This window comes from Euphorbia lathyris, chromosome 1 (genome assembly GCF_963576675.1).
Source record: "Euphorbia lathyris chromosome 1, ddEupLath1.1, whole genome shotgun sequence".
NCBI lineage: Eukaryota > Viridiplantae > Streptophyta > Magnoliopsida > Malpighiales > Euphorbiaceae > Euphorbia > Euphorbia lathyris.
In genome coordinates, this window is record NC_088910.1 from 127197573 (window position 1) to 127207834 (window position 10262).

General features: G+C 33.2%; 1 long non-coding RNA gene and 2 other non-coding genes across 6 annotated transcripts; all 3 read left to right on the forward strand.

Moving 5' to 3' along the window:
* Positions 1-2855: 2855 nt before the first annotated feature.
* Positions 2856-9496, forward strand: LOC136210945 (uncharacterized). Of its 4 annotated transcripts, none has more exons than XR_010678257.1 (4): positions 2856-3066; positions 3390-3852; positions 4065-8727; positions 9240-9496. It is a non-coding gene; the product is annotated as an uncharacterized lncRNA (long non-coding RNA). The 4 variants fall into 4 exon arrangements; XR_010678256.1 differs by having other exon boundaries at positions 4065-4340; positions 6765-9496; XR_010678255.1 differs by having other exon boundaries at positions 2856-3126; positions 4065-9496.
* Positions 8579-8671, forward strand: LOC136216284 (small nucleolar RNA snoR26). The gene has a single exon (XR_010683280.1). It is a non-coding gene; the product is annotated as a small nucleolar RNA snoR26 (small nucleolar RNA).
* On the forward strand, positions 8804-8891 carry LOC136216285 (small nucleolar RNA snoR27). The gene has a single exon (XR_010683281.1). It is a non-coding gene; the product is annotated as a small nucleolar RNA snoR27 (small nucleolar RNA).
* Positions 9497-10262: the final 766 nt, after the last annotated feature.

The following is a 10262-nucleotide window of genomic DNA, read 5'->3' on the forward strand; positions in this document are numbered from 1 at the left end:
TTGACTTGGGGTGGTTTTAAGTTTATTAGTTTATTATAAAGCTTTGTCTCACTTCATGCTTGTATGAACACTTTATAATCACTTTAAACAAACTTACAGATTTCCTTTTATTAGATTTTATTTAGTGCTTAAAAGGGATTGCCTTTATATAGTTATAAAACATATATCTCATTAAAACAAATGATATAAAGAACAATTCATTTACAATAAGTTTGTATCCTGCAACAATTGACTATAGGACACAAAAACCCAACAATAACTATAGTTTTAGATAGGGGTGGAGCTAGGAAGGGTCACAAAGAGTCGGTCAATTATTCGGCCCGCCGGAAAATCACACAGTAAGGGTGCTCTGCCCATGGTTTTCATTAAAACCGCCATGACTGGGAGCCCCCCCATCCATAGTGATTGAGAAGGAGAAAGATGGAGGCTGAGCCTCCATCTGTACCTTCTAATTATTTTTAGGGTTCAATGTTCTAAAAATGACACCGTTTGAATTAGTAGTTCATTTTAAATTTGTTAAGAGTAACATGTTTGCCCCTTAGTTAATTAAAAAGAATGCTTTGTTGTTGCCGTTAATTAAAAAGAACTATTGTTGGATTATGCGAGAGCAAAAAGAAGGAGGAACACGAGCGAGGAAAGGCGACCATGACGTTATGGATGATTTGTAGGCTTTAGCATTCATGGACCAAGGGATTTATTGCAAGGCGGCCATGCAGTTATCGATGATTTAAACTCAACTGAACCAACTTATTTGGGAGAGAAAATATCAATTACCGCCACAAGCTATATCTTCAGCTGCACGGTTTTTGGCGGAGTGGCGTCTCTCTCATGTCAGAACAGTCGTTTGTTGTCCTTCACCACCTACCACTTCAACTGGTCCTAGACAGGCGGGTGCTGCGACTAATCTTGATGTTCTGGTTTTGGATGTGTCAGGCATCACTGTTACGCCTGGTTCACATGTTCCTGGGCACAGTCAGCCGTCACCAGGAGCGTTGGGCTCAGCTGTGATGATCACGGTTGGAGGCAGTATTGTTGGGACTTCGGCAGCAGCATACGCGCTTCATATGTAGGTTCCAGCAACCGTCACACCTCAGGTACTATCACTAGGTTTGGTTGGGCACTGTGTACAGGTCTCCGAAATGCAAGGTTTCCAAGATGAGGCTCCTGCATCTACGAGTCTGATTGCTCTGACGCATAGGTGGCAACGACCTCCTGCCGGTTTCATTAAATGCAATAGTGACGCGACTTCGATTCAGTTTACTAATCGTAGTGGCTTGGGTGCGTGAATTCGCTCTTCGGATGGCTCCTTTATGGCTTGCAGAAGTCGATTAATTCCATTTTATGATGAGGTACATACTACTGGGGCACTAGCTCCCATATAAGATATCTTTTGGTCAATCCACTTAAACCGCATCAACGTATCGTTTAAAAGTGACTCATTGTCTGTTCTCAATAACGTTAATTCTGCTGACGTAGATCTGTTAGAGTTTGGAACTATTATTTAGGATTATCAACTTCTTCTAAGTTCTCGTTACGATTTCACTGTATCTTTTACTCCGCGCCTAGCAAACAGGGGACACATATTGTTGCACGACATGTCTTGTCCTATACTAACGGGTTTATGTCTCTGTCTGCTTCGTCTTGACCGCATAAAACTATTTGTTGATCCTTGTTTAATCTAATTCTTTTGTTTTAACAAAAAAAAAAATCTATATTTCATTTCAGATTTGTCAAATATTATGGTTGTCGCCATGTTTTTTTTACTAAATAATGAATTTTGTACAATTTAATTTCCCTAATTCTTTTCTTTCCCAATTACCACCTTTCCCCCAAAAAAGTTCCTATTGGACTCCTTTTTTTTTGAACTTGCCTATTGAACTCCTTATGCTATTGATTTCGTCTAACTTTATATTTTCTTGTTTTTTTTTTAAAATATTTTATTGTTTTTTCTTTTTTCTTTTCTGCTTCCATTTTTTTTTTCTTTATAATGGTAAGTATTTTTCTTCTTCTTTATTCATACAGTCGATTTCATATTTTCGTATTATTTATTTATAGTTGTTTATTAAATTTTCATTGTTAATTGGGTATAAAACTGAAAATCTAGATCTCCTCGATTTTTTATTTATTTTGGAAATCAGTAGAATATATAAAAAGCATGTAGTGAGGGTGCAATTATTATATGAGAATTGTAGCAAGTTAATGTATTTCTATTTATTAAATTTAAAGGATATATGGAGTGAGGGCCTTTTTAAACATTTTTTAGGTCATGTGCTAAATGGAAAAAAATCTCATTCATTAAAAAAATTAATAATTTTATATAATATTTCAATAAAATAAAACATCAAAATACTTTTAACTTAGTTTTTAACATAATAAATATAATAAATATAATTAAATTAGATATTATATAATAATAATAAAAAATTAGACCTTTTAAGACTCTTAGAACGTTAATTTTTTAAATAAATTAATACTCACTTGATTTTTCATGTAATAATTAATAATAATAATTTATTTAGATTTATATAACAAAAAATTTAAAACCCCCCTAACCAAAAATATAACAAAAAATTTAAATCCTTCTAAATTCGGAGTCATGTGTAGAAGATCTCTTTTCCCCTCACGGAGTGTAATATTTTACATTAAAAAGAATTAATTATGAGGTGTGTATATTTTCTTAGCAAATGCGAAGTCTATGTAACTAACCCTGTTAAACTAAAATAAATCCTTTTATTCGGTTTATATTTAATAAGGCCCTTTACCATTTATAACTTTTTTTTAGCCCGTGAAGGCCCATTTCATCCCTTTATAAGTACCCTACTCCTAACCCTAAAAAACCGCATTTCATTTTCCATCTCCTATCTCACCACTTTGAGCAGCCGCGTACCAGATCCAGATTTCTCTCGATTCTCTCATTTGCTTCTCTTACATGGCGCGGCGCCCCCTCCGCCTTCCGCCGTTGTTGCACAATCCGGCCGGCTTCCTTCACTTTTAGAGGTCGTGAGTAACAAAGATCGGAAATCCCCTGGTTCCGTTTTCCTTCTGGTTCGTTGTTATGGGATCTAGGTACGAAGCAGTCATTCTTCCAGACTATTTTCTGAGTATTTTCGTTTACAGTTTCCTCGGGTTCGTTCTTCCTTATTTTGGTATTCATTTTCGTTTTTCCTCTGATTTTGATCTCGTATAAGTTTTATTCATTGTTTTTCTGAGTTTTTTTTTTTTTTTTTAACAATGATAGTAATGAGTTTAGTTGTTGTCTTAGTTTCTTTACTGTCTCACTATAGATTTTTATTTTTATTTTTGTCTTTCTCTCTATGCCTTCCTTCAATGCTCTCTTTAGATTTTCACTCTCTATCTCCTAACCAATTTATTTCTCTTTCTAAACGCAGTCGTAAATCTGTGGAGTCTGGAAAACATTTGGAAGATCCAAATGTCATGTAAATTGGGGAGCTGTCAAGATTTTGAAGCAGTGATTGAGTACTAGATAAAACATGCTCAATCGCTTCATTATTCTCAATCGCTCCTTCAATGGTGGCTTTTCAGTGAAAAATGGAGGGATTGAGTATGTTTTATCCAGTACTCCTACACTTGAGCCGCCATCTACTTCCTTCTGCGTCTGCAGGCCTTCCGCCCCTGTGATCCCCTCCAGCCGGCTTCCTTCACTTTTATAGGTCGTGAGTGACAAAGAAACAGTTTAGAGAATTATAGGGCTGGCTCTGGATCTGGATCTGGATCGGAAACCCCCTGATTTCGTTTTCCTTCTGGATCGGTTTTATGGGATCTATGAACGAAGCAGTCATTCTTCCAGAGTTTGTTCGTTTCATTTACTCTGGTTCGTTTTTCCTTATTCGGGTATTCATCTTCTTTTTTCCTCTCATTTTGATCTTGTATAAGTTCTATTCATTGTTTTCCTGAGATTTTTTTTAAGAAATGATAGTAATGAGTTTAGTTGTTGTCTTAATTTCTTTACTGGTCTCACTTTAGATTTTTAATTTTTGTCTTTTTCTCTATCCTTCCTTCAGTGGTCTCCTAATCCATTTATTTCCTTTCACTTCTAAATCCAGCCCTAAATCCATGGAGTCCGAAGAAGAAGATTTGGAAGTTCCAAAGCAGTAAATTGGGGATTTGTTAAGATTTTGATTTTATATGATTGTGCAGTGGAAAATGAGGAGAGATTGAGAATTTTTTACCTAGTACTCTTTTGCTTGAATACGTGGACGTACGTGGAATTATACAGCTTGGAATGTTTCATATAAACTCAGAATCTTGACAGATTCCCAATTTACTTTCCCAATCTTGGGCCTTCTCAGTTCATTCTCTATCTCCTAAACCATTGCATTGTAAGTATTATTATTATATTTATAATGTTTGTGCTTGTTTTATTCCTCTCATTTGATCTTATATGATTTTTTTTTCACTTTTATTTGTAAAACAGTACTAACTATTAATTTTCCATAAATCTCCGGTATTCATCTCTAAAAATTATACTAGGGAAATGCAGATACTCATGCCACATAATTATTTAAGAAAATATTATTTAACTAGTTAGCTAAAGTAGCCTTAATACAAATGAGGTTTAAGACTGATTTCGAGTTGTTTATTGTCATGTTTGTCAACTCATTAGTCCATTTGACTTTTCAACTTGGTATTAAATGTTAAATTAGTCCAAAATTGACACATGTCGATATATGATTGTTTATTTGGAGAAGTGCATATTTACTCCTAACGTTTATAAGCAATAACATTTTTACCTTGCTTAGAACATGATGATTTGCTATCATTTGATTATTATATCGGATCTTACAAACTTCAATTATGTCTAAAATGTTTATTGTGTTAATAACTTTACTAAAATGCCAACAATAAAGTCAGACACATGCAGCATCTAAAGTGTTATTAATATTGTTTTGATTTTTATGTAACTTTATGTGTTTTAATTTAAGCTAAAAAAAGGTGGGCTATTGTGCAACTTATTTGAGTAAATGACCAAAATACACAACTGTCTCTTAACAGTTCATTTAATGGCTGCAATGGATTTAAAATAGACAAAGGTCCTTGCTTTACAATATACTATTGAGCTTGTTCGAGTTAATAATTGAAAGTGTCTTAAAATAGATATATATGTATTTCAAGTTTTGAAATGTGATTTTTGTCCAACTTGTTTGAGGTAATGGTGAAATGCACAACTTAGTCTCTTAAAAAATTCATTAAATGGCTGAAACAATCTCAAAATAGATAAAAGCATGTGCTTTACAATAAAGAAATGCATTTCTTTTATATAACTTGTTTAAATTAATGGTGGCTACAGTGAAGAGGAGTCTATGTTGGAAACTTTTCCATAATTTGGAATTTCTAGTCACTTGTTAAATTTGTTATAGGTCTTCTAATTTGCCTAGACTATTGTCATACATGATACTTGAATTGATTAAAATCTGTCCTTTTATGTTGGATGAATGTTTATAATTGTGGCTTTAAAAGAATTGTCTTTTATCTTTGTCCGACATTTGTTAGGTTGTCAGTGAACCATATTCACACATCACTATATCTTACTCGTAAGCTAAAATGCTGAGATCCAGTAATCTAGTATATTAATAAAAAAAATCTTATGTTTGCCTTTGCTCTGATGTTGCACGAAGGAAGGGTCAAAAACCTCAAACTCCTTGCTAAATTAAGAAAAAGTGTTATTTTTTTTTCCATGTCTTATTCTTGTTTTTGCTCCAACTTAATGCTTCTAGATCAATGATGTCTCAAAATCTGGACAGATCCCCAATTTACTTTCCCAATCTTGGGCTGTTGTCTCAGTTCACTCTTTATCTCCCAATTTACAGAGAAGAGGAGTCTATGTTGGAAACTTTGTCCATAATTTTGAATTTCTAGTCACTTGTTAAATTTGTCATTGGTTCTTCTAATTTGCCTAGACTACTGTAATCCATGATACTTGTATTGATCAAAACCTTCCTTCTTGTATGTTGGAAGAATGTTTATATGGAGTTATCTCGCTTTAAAAATTCATTCTATCTTTAACTCTTTAAATTTTTCATTTTAAGGCCATCAACGGTTATTTTGAAGCATTAAGTGACCACTCGTATTAAAAAATGTAAAGTTCAGTGCTTAAAGCTCAGTGGCCATGGGTGTAATTTATCCTTTTTTGACTTTATCACTTATTGGTTTTGATTGGGTGTGTTGTGAAAGTTGGAGTTCACTTATGTGCTTTTGAACATTGTTTTCTTAACTTTTTGATGTCTAGTGAATTTCAATCTTGGTGAAATAGGTTTAGTTGTATTGTTATTCTAGGAATTATATTTGAAATATCCATTTAACTAGAAGCCCAGGTAAGTGTCCTAAATCCAATCTTTCAATATTTTGGCCTATTTCTTTATATATTTATGCATATTAGTCTATCCATTTTAAAGTTTTCACTAGTCGATCTATTACTTATAACTAATAGGTTCAGATTTAATTAGATTTGGAATATACTGTTGTGTGGTGAAATTGTACTTATATTTTTCATTTTCTTTTAGAAAAACATTTTCATAATACTTTTAAAATTATGTTCATATCTAGCACATATGTGATATGTGATATACATATATTTATATTTATGAGGTGCGCGATCAATTGGTTTGAGTTTGGGGGTGGAGATGGAGGAGTTGAGAAAGTATGATGCAAACTTGGGATTTCATTTAAAAGGCGTTTATATCTCTTGAATGAATCTATGTTTAGTTGATTCATTCGTAGTTGAATCTATGTTTATATCTCTTTAGGAATTAATTAAAAGATATTTGCTGGCGTCCGCTCAACTGTGTAGTCTACTCTCCTCTTATGGTCAAGAAAAATGTCTTATCCTCTTATGGTCAGTCTGGTGAGAAGCAAAACGCTAATCCTTACATCCTAACAATGTAGGTATATATAACTACTTTGTAAGGATGTAATCTTCAGAGTCATGAATGCGACTAATACGGAGAGGAGCTGATTGTATTCAACCGAATTTGAGAAAGAACATGCAGTGTCTCGAGTTCCTAAATTGATATTGCAGAGAAACTGTATGGAAATTTATAAATTATGATTTCTTCCCTCGTGGTCTTAGATTATTGGATCATGGTTTACTCCTTCGGAGATTAGGAGACTGGCTCAAATTTATGTATTTTCTGTAAAACATCTTGATGGGAAGATCGAGTTTATTCTCAGTTTAAGGGATGGGCATGATTGCTTTGAATTGATTTGATATTCAGAATCTAAGTTATTTCAGATTATTGCATTTAATTATGAATTGATTCATTGTTCCTTTTTTTAGCTCCGTCCATTGGAGGATGGGTCATTTGATTTTTCTGGACAAATTTAGGAGCCTAAGGATGTATTAGGCCTAAAACATCAAATCTTTCTTGTTTTTTTTTATGCATGACCCTTTCTCTATACTGTTTGCTGTTAATACTGTCTTCTACTTGATTTTTTAATGAGTTTTAGATTATTGGAGCTAGTAGTCACATAAGAGCATATATTTAAGCAGTTGTTATTTCTGAAATTCTCTGTTTTTGGCTATTCCTTGCAATTTCTCTCACATGGGACAAATGAAATAACATTATTGTAAGACTGGCATTAGGAGTAAAATGGACAACTTTAGGGGATCCTTATGTTGTAAATGCCTGACGCTTAGTTGTACCATTTATAGTGTTAAGAATTAGGAGTAAAATTCACTTAGATTTTGTTTGTATAGTAGGTGGTTCTTTTCAGATCATATGAATTCACTTGCTTAAGGTCGAAAATGCTGCAGTTTTACCCTTGACATCGGCAACCAAGAGCAATTGTACATCAAATGTTGGCATGATGCCTCAATGTCAGACATCGTTAAATAATAAATATATTTTTTCTCATATTCTACATTAGATCATTTGTCATTTTTTCACCTTATCCGTTATATTTTTTTATCTGATTGTTGGAGTCTTCGCGGCATTGTGGGCTTGTGCTTTTCAATATTGCTTTCTTAACTTTTAGATGTTTAGTGAATTTCAAACAATCAACCTTCTCATATAAATTGCTCCTTTTTAGTGTTAGTCTGTTCAAGTACGGGCTAGACCACATGCAGGCTCGGACAGATTTAGCTAAGCCCTCAGCAGAAACGAAGATAGTAGAATCATGCTGGTTTTAATTCCCATAAAAACGATGCTTTAATTTAGGGCACCAAATGCCTTTTTTCTCTCTCCATAAGCCACAACGCCTAGATGCAGGTCTCTCTCTGTTAGTATAGTATATATATATAGTGTTGTATCCTTTGTTTCCATGAATGATTAATGCTGCTGGATCCTACTTTATTTTCTGTGTACGTAGTTTTGCCTATGATTTAAATTCTTGAAGGTTCCGTTCAGATTAGCCTTGATTTTGATATCTTTTCTGGTTAATTTGCATTCCTCTTTTTCTTTTGGTGATTGTGAATTGATGAGGATCTTATATTCAATGGTTTTGACTTTTTTTTTGTTATTGTTTTGAATTTGTTTAAATTTTTTGTTAATCTCTGATGTTGATCTTCGTTTTGGTTCTGATATCTTAGTTTGGACTTTTGTTGGGTTCTCCATTCTCCTTATGAGCATCAGTGATGAGTTCACTAAAAATTGTTATCCTTGCACTTTGATTGTCAGTGAAGAAAGACATGGGGATTTATCACTCTGAGATGTTCTATATGCTAAGATGCTGAGATCCAGTCCTCTAGTATACTATTACTTTCCTTTCCTGGTAATAAAATTTGGAGTTTGCCTTTTGCTTTTTCCAGTTGAGATATATTCTTTTAATCAATAATTTAACTTATTCTTCTAGATCAATGATGTTATTTGTAAACTGCGTTATCTATCTGCAAACAAAGTGCAAATTGAAGATAACTGAAAATACTGAGATCCAGTCATTTGAATTTTTCACTAAAACGAGTTTTCTTTTTATTTTCCTTACCCCTTTGAAAATTCCGGCCTATTTAGATCTTTTCAATTTTGAATGCTGATATGGTCAGTAATCTCAAACTTGTGATTAATAGGTTGGAAAAATGTCGTGATATCTGATTCATGTTTTATGTACGTGTATTAAAGGAATGTTGCATAGTGTTCTACCTTGATACCTAAATTCTTATTGATATTCTAACTTATACTTACCTAAGCTTTTAGTTGTCGAGTTAAATTTGTGATAAATATATTTATATTCTGTGTTATTTTTTGGTTAGTAACAATTGTTGATTTAGATAGATGCTTGTGTTTTAGCTGGCTTGCCTTTGTCTCACGGTCTAGTTTCAAATGGAGAGGAAGGACCAGATATGGAAGTTGGTTTTGGAGTGCAAAAAGCTCTGTAAAATTAGTTTTGGAGACCTAAATTACTTTGAGGATCTATTACAGAAGGGATAACTCGTATTGAGGGGGAGAAGGGATGGGTATGATTGCTTTGAATTGATTAGATATTGAGAATCTAAGTTATTTCAGATTATTGCATTTGATTATGAATTGATTCATTGTTCCTGTTTTGTTTTTTTGCTCGGTCTATGATCTATTTTTGTGATTTGAAATTTTTGGGTGCAGCACCATGTTTATAAAAAAATCTTTTGTGTTCTTTTAGCTTCTTTTTCTCACCATACCATTAAACAGTGAATTTAAAGCTTTAGTTTGAGGAAGATTGAATCATCTATATGAAGATGAGATCAAATATATATGCTGAAGGGATGGCTTTAACTCATAGAATGTCCTATTAACATTCTTAACCCCATAAAAGTAATATTTCTTACCTACCATTTTTGTTCTCGAAGGTTAGAATTGACTGATGTAAGGGAGATTTTTACACTTCCTTCTTTTCATTCTTGATTTATAATCTGCACTTCCTCTTTTCATTTCAAGACCTAATTTTTTTTTTATCGAATCAAATCGTCATCTTGCAATTAGAGGTTGCATAACTAGGTGTTCGCTGTAGTTACTTTGTTTTTTACAGAGTACCGTTACTTGGTGTGGTTTTCACCATTTGATGGTACTTTATAACAAAGTACCCATAGCGGGCGTCTGCATAACTATCAATTATAGATTAACAACATAAATTTTCATTCAGTAAACGTTTCAATTAGATTAACTATCAATTAGAAATTAACCACATAATTACTTCTCCTATAATTTGGATAGATGAAGAAACGTATGTCTCTTATGGTATGGAACTTTCCAACAAACCTTCGAATCAACTGTTTCACCACAATAGCATACCTTATCGCATGTCATGATAGAATTTGGAGTTGAAATTTTCAGATT